General features: G+C 40.5%; 1 protein-coding gene across 2 annotated transcripts in view; it reads right to left on the minus strand.

Annotated features, from left to right (window-relative positions):
* Positions 1-1,065, minus strand: part of LOC110533676 (nuclear receptor-interacting protein 1) — a 57,493-nt gene extending 56,428 nt beyond the window's left edge. Inside the window, exon 1 of one of the 2 annotated variants that reach the window (XM_021618120.3) lies at positions 780-1,065. The gene's annotated coding sequence lies outside the window, so the exon portion shown is untranslated. The remainder of the gene's footprint in view (positions 1-779) is intronic. The other variant, XM_021618119.3, reaches the window with a different exon arrangement.
* Between the last annotated feature and the right edge of the window lie 4,935 nt (positions 1,066-6,000).

The raw sequence follows: 6,000 nt of genomic DNA on the forward strand, positions 1-6,000 counted from the left end.
CTGAAATTATGACTAATTTGGCTACAATGGAGCAGCCTACGAAAGAGCCAAATTGATGTTGACAGTCATAATATCAATACAGGGCCTATTTACTAATGCTATAGAAATAATATTCATTATCTGTATTAGAAGGCAGTGGCTATGCGCCTTTTACTTAGTACTAGTCCTATGCAGCATTTTAATGCAGGTTAAACTGAACATATGTATTTATGGCCTATCATTTTGTAGGCTATAATTTTTACACGTAGGCTAGACAACAGCGAGGACAGTGCAACAATTGTAACAACAAACACTATAACAACAAATTAACAGTGTCACAACAATGAATGGACAATGTAACAATGTGAGAAAAATACGGAATAACAAAATAGCCAGCACGAACAAGCTACATGATTCGTATTTGAGTCATTAGATTTAGGCGACATAACATTGGCGCTTTCTATGGCAAATAGCTATTACATGTCTACGTGCGGTAATGCGTTTTTATAAGGTCGACAAGGAAATAATCTCAAACTGGCTATAATGTAACCCCGATGCCATTTAACAAAATGGAAACGACATTACCACAGCACTGGCTGGTTTATTACGACTTCTTTACGCAGCGTTTTCACACCGCTATGAGCCCAGAGACTAAGGCTCGAGACACAAACATCATTCAATCCTCAAAAACATGCTGTAAGCATGTTAAATCCATGACACACACCCCGTTTGTGCCCTCGCGGATTTTTACAGAGTCGTTCATTTCACAGCCTATTCTGTACATTTAGCTCGGCACGTACCTGCTTGGGTTTGTCTACCCCTCTAGCTGACAGTGGACCCCACTCAAGCGAAAAGGTGCATTATCATTCGAAAGGAAGAAATCCTTCGGATAGTCTCGGTGAAAAGGTCGGATTTCTCGAACGCGGGTTAATTATGAAAAATTGATGATTTATTCCAAAATGCCTCGGGTTTTGATCGAAGTGATCAGGCTCTGCGACCTGTAGTCGAATCTGACGGAATTGCTTATTCTCGGAATCCCCTTGCGCTCGAGCACTCAGCAGAGGCGACACTCCTCCTCTCTGCCACTGACACCCCCCTTAAAGGAGCAGTTTAAAGGAGCAGTGGCATTATCAACCTATCCCTCTCCCTCTCCAAATGTATCGTTAGACTTCGTGCAAACGTATGCGGTTTATTGTGTTTAAAAGTAGTATACAATCAGTTTTATAGCATATGGTTTATAGACACTTAAATAATGTGTTTATTAATGTTGTATACATAATTATCAAATAATTAACTGTCTATAAATTGGGCCTACTTACAAGCTCTTTGCAACCTCTGAAAGACAGCAAGGTTGAGATAAAGTGAAATAGAATGAAGATGTAACAATCAGCAACAACAAAAAATAGCACAATCAGGTTTTTATATTAATGATTGTATTACATTATACTGATAGTCTGGGCAGTTTAGTACAGTATGTTGTAAATTTCCACTATTACTTAGGCGTAGCTCTTTTTTTCTGTGACATAATCTCTGTGGTATCTACTATGATGGCCCACAGACAGTCTTCTATCTCATTTGGCCTTGAACAAAATGTCTCAGAGGACCTGGGGAACATCTCTGTTTTCTGTCATGAATAAAAACACAACATAACCTACTTTTCTTCTGCACAGCCCTTCTTCCAGAGAAACTCTTTTTATTTTTAGACTGGGGGCCTGGAGGGTGAGAGTATGGGTGTGTAGGGGGGCAATGCAGTTCTCCCACCACACTGATTTTCACTATTGTTTTAATTCCATGTTATTGGTTAGACAGATTGTCAACAGGACACATACACACACGCACACAGGTGCACACGCACACACGCACACACGCACACACGCACACACGCACACACGCACACACACACACACACACACACACACACACACACACACACACACACACACACACACACACACACACACACACACACACACAGCATTTAGGTTAACCAATGGATAATGGGCCTCATAACTGAATGTAACCTCGCCATAATGGTTAAACAGTCATTTAATTCAATGTCAGTTTAATAAACAGAACTGACACTCAACTTGTCACTGAGATAAATTGTATAGCACTTTACAAGGTCATTGTTCACGGCATGTCTTACCTTTAATTAGCATTTTACAGTGTAACTGAGGTTAATGTAGGACTCAGAGACGAAAGTTCAATCCAAATTGGCACTCATATCAACCTTGTATTGTCTAAATTGATGGCTTTTTACTATCACTGTCTAACTAGATACTACACATGAAAACAGGCTTAACTTTGATATCCTTTTGTGCTATTTATTTTGTCTAACGAAATGTGCACCATACATCTAGAATGTTCTTCTTGACCACTGAGATGTCAGCCTTTAGGTTCGGGGGAGCAAATGCCTCAGCAATTTACGTTATCTACCCTCGTAACCTCTGAACTTAAACGACCTTTCATCTTTGAACTTTGACCTCAAATGCCACATGAATGGAGATACAATATCCTCCATTTATTCCTTCCCCCACCAGAACTCCCCTGACCTCTGCCCCCAAGCTTTTCACAGAAATGTGGTTCACAGAACTTCCACCTTTGACCCTAAGGGAAGGACAGCCTGTGGCTGTTTTTGTGGCTGTATTAAGAAGTCTGCATGTAACACAGTAATCCTGAAAAGGATCACACACACACAAAACAAAGTCTCTGGTAACAGACACGATGCTTTGTGTGTTACATTCTACGGTGGAAGTGGTAAGGGTAAAGTCTGTCAGGGCAGCCATGAGGATAACTGTGAAGTTAGTAGAAGTGTGGCGATTCTGACGAACAACAAAAGACAGAAAAGAGGAAAACGCATGGCGCATTTAAGAGGACTGGTTAACAAGGTGTTTAAGGGCCTTTTGCAAATGCACTCTGATGTTTTACTGGACACACTAGTTAAAATTTTGTTAACACCCAAGATTACTTACTCTGTCATGCAGAATAACCAAAAGTAGTAGGTTTGGATGTTGTATCATGAGACATTACCAAAATAACCGTGGTACCAAAGAAAGCAATACAAGAATGCTGAATAGCCGGTGTGATGCTGAACAATAAAAGATAAATGTGAAAATCACATAAAGATAATTGGTATCCTCATGTAGAATTGTATCAGTCTTTCTCTAATTAACAAATTGCCTGCTCATCAATTAATTAAAACTTGAAGAAAGTAGCCAACCTACCAATGTCAAAAAGACAAATTGCTAAAGAAAATGAACTAGGCTGGTTATTTTCCAAGTCTAAACTGTGGAATTTCTCATCCATAAAATACTTGAAAATAGCCATTCAACTGTGATTCACCTTATACATGAGCAAGGGTTCGTGAGCAGTTACTGGGGCAGATTATTATCCGAATTTTATTTTCTTTCATCCAGGAATTAAATAATCCAATCAACCCCCCAGTCCCTCAAATGTTTTTTATGCAATTTCATTCCAGCTGAACATTTCAATGAAAAGACAAAATGAGACATAGAATGATATGAATCCCAGTGCAAAGTTCTATGGTGCTCCACGGCTGTTCTCCTGAACCCAGTAGTGCAAATAGAAGAGAGTTTAGATTCAGACGCCTGATTGTCTCTGAGGGAGAGAGCCAGAGTGTCAGCAGACATTAACCCATGACCTTTAACCTCTACTCCCCAATTTCATCCAGAACGTCTCCTAAGGTTTGGAGTGGAGGGAGGGGCTTTGGAAGGGCAGGCAGGTGCGAACTGGGATAGGAGCAGGACTGTTGGAAGTCACACTATACTGTAACCTTTGGACTCAAATGAGTAAATAATGGTTGTTAGGGTCTCATGTATAGAAATAGAATGGATAGAGCTGTACTTTGACCTTTGTACCTGAGTTAGCAAAAGCCTGGGTATGGAAATATAATATATTGAGGTACTGTTTTTATTTTTTTGTCACCCTATTTCTACAGTTCTAGATCCATCAAGGAGAGGATTACTCATTAAAAAGTTAAACTGACTTTATTGGTGCAACAAACAAAGGACAGGAAGGAGAAAGGCTAACCTCTGTTCAGAGTAAACACACAAAGATGATATAACACTGACTAGCAGAGATGCTTCATATTCATCTAGAATTTATATGTTCTGAGTTTTTGACTTCTCACTCATTGAAGTAAAAATGTTTTCATAGATACACTGACCGGCGTCTGATGAAGCAAATGCTACGCTACAGGACTGTTTCGCTAGCACAGACTGGAATATGTTCCGGGATTCATCCGATAAAATTGAGAAGTTTACCACATCAGTCACTGTTCATGAATACGTGTGTCAACGACGTCGTCCCACAGTGACCATACTTTACATACAATTCCCAACCAGAAGCCATGGATTACGGACAACACCCACACTGAGCTAAAGGCCAGAGCTGCCGCTTTCAAGGAGCGGGACACTAATCCAGACGTTTATAAGATATCCCGCTACGACCTCCAAAAAGCCATCAAACAGGCAAAGCGTCAATACAGGACTAAGATCAAATCCTACTACGTCGGTTCTTACTCTCGTTAGATGTGGCAGGGCTTGCAAACTATCACAGATTACAAAGGGAAACCCAGCCGTGAGCTGCCCTCCGACTCGAGCTTACCAAACGAGCCAAATGCCTTCTAGGCTCGCTTCGAGGCAAGAAATTACAAAGGGAAACACACCAACGCATGTCTTGTATTCAAGATCCTAAATGGCCTGGCTCCCCCTCCACTCGGTATTTTTGTTAAACAGAAAACCCAAACATATGGCAGCAGATCCACAAGGTCTGCCATGAGATGTGACTGTATAGTTCCCTTAAGAAAAGCACCTTTAGTAAATCCGCTTTCTCTGTGAGAGCTTCCCATGTCTGGAATACACTGCCATCAGACACACATAACTGCCCCACCTATCATACTTTAACAAAATGTATGAATACATGGCTAAAGTTCAATCAGATTTGTGATCATAACCCTAGCTGTGTATTGCCGCTTTCCATGTTGTCTGTTGTCTGTAGCTTGTGAGGTGTGGAAACACTTTGTTGCTTTTATGAATTTTGTCTTGCTGCTTTTTGTTCTATGTTTCTCTGTCTGTATGCTACGTCTTGCCTGTCCTATGTTGCTCTGTCTGTATACTATGTCTTGCCCTATGTTGCTCTGCGTGTGCTCACTGCTCAATGATTGTCTATATTGTAATTGTTTTTAATAACCTGCCCAGGGACTGCAGTTGAAAATTAGCCGGCTGGGTAAAACCGGCACTTTTACTGAAACGTTGATTAATGTGCACTGTCCCAGTAAAAATAAAATAAACTCAAACTCAATACTGAACCATGCATGAGAACACCAGCTGTTCTGGACGACGGTGTGATTTTTCTCTTCATAGCCGATGTGAGTAAGACCTTTAAACAGGTTAACATTCACAAGGCCCTGGGGCCAAACGGATTACCAGGACGCGTACTCAGAGCATGCGCTGTGAAGTGCCTTCACTGATATTTTCAACCTCTCCCCGACCCAGTCTGTAATATCTACATATTTCAATCAGACCACCATAGTTCCTGTGCCTAAGAACACCAAAGTAACGATATATCAAATTAATTTGATTTAATCTAATGTACTGTATGTTTTAGCACAATATTTATTTTTAGTTTTTATGACTATTTTTGTCCGCTTGTTCTCATGTTGTCTTTTTGGTCTCGTCTCCTTCACTCCTTCTGTGCTGTATGTACCTTGCCATTTACTCACACACACCAATCCCCTCTCCCTGCCACTCATAACTACAAAGATGAGAGCTCTGACAAGCGGTTTCAACCCGCTATTTGCATTTGAGGTTTGGTCCAACATAATTGGTCATATGGACACCGAAACACATTGAGACGTTATTTTACTGTAATAGAGGAGAAGTTAACCTTTCTAACGATGTCGTTTTTTTTTGTCTCAACTACTCAAATTGCGAGCAGAGCAGACACTACTAAAACAGGGGTATCAATGAACATTGATTCTGGAAAATTAATTCTCAGTTT

This window comes from Oncorhynchus mykiss, chromosome 10 (assembly GCF_057628025.1).
Source record: "Oncorhynchus mykiss isolate SJ-2025 chromosome 10, ASM5762802v1, whole genome shotgun sequence".
NCBI lineage: Eukaryota > Metazoa > Chordata > Actinopteri > Salmoniformes > Salmonidae > Oncorhynchus > Oncorhynchus mykiss.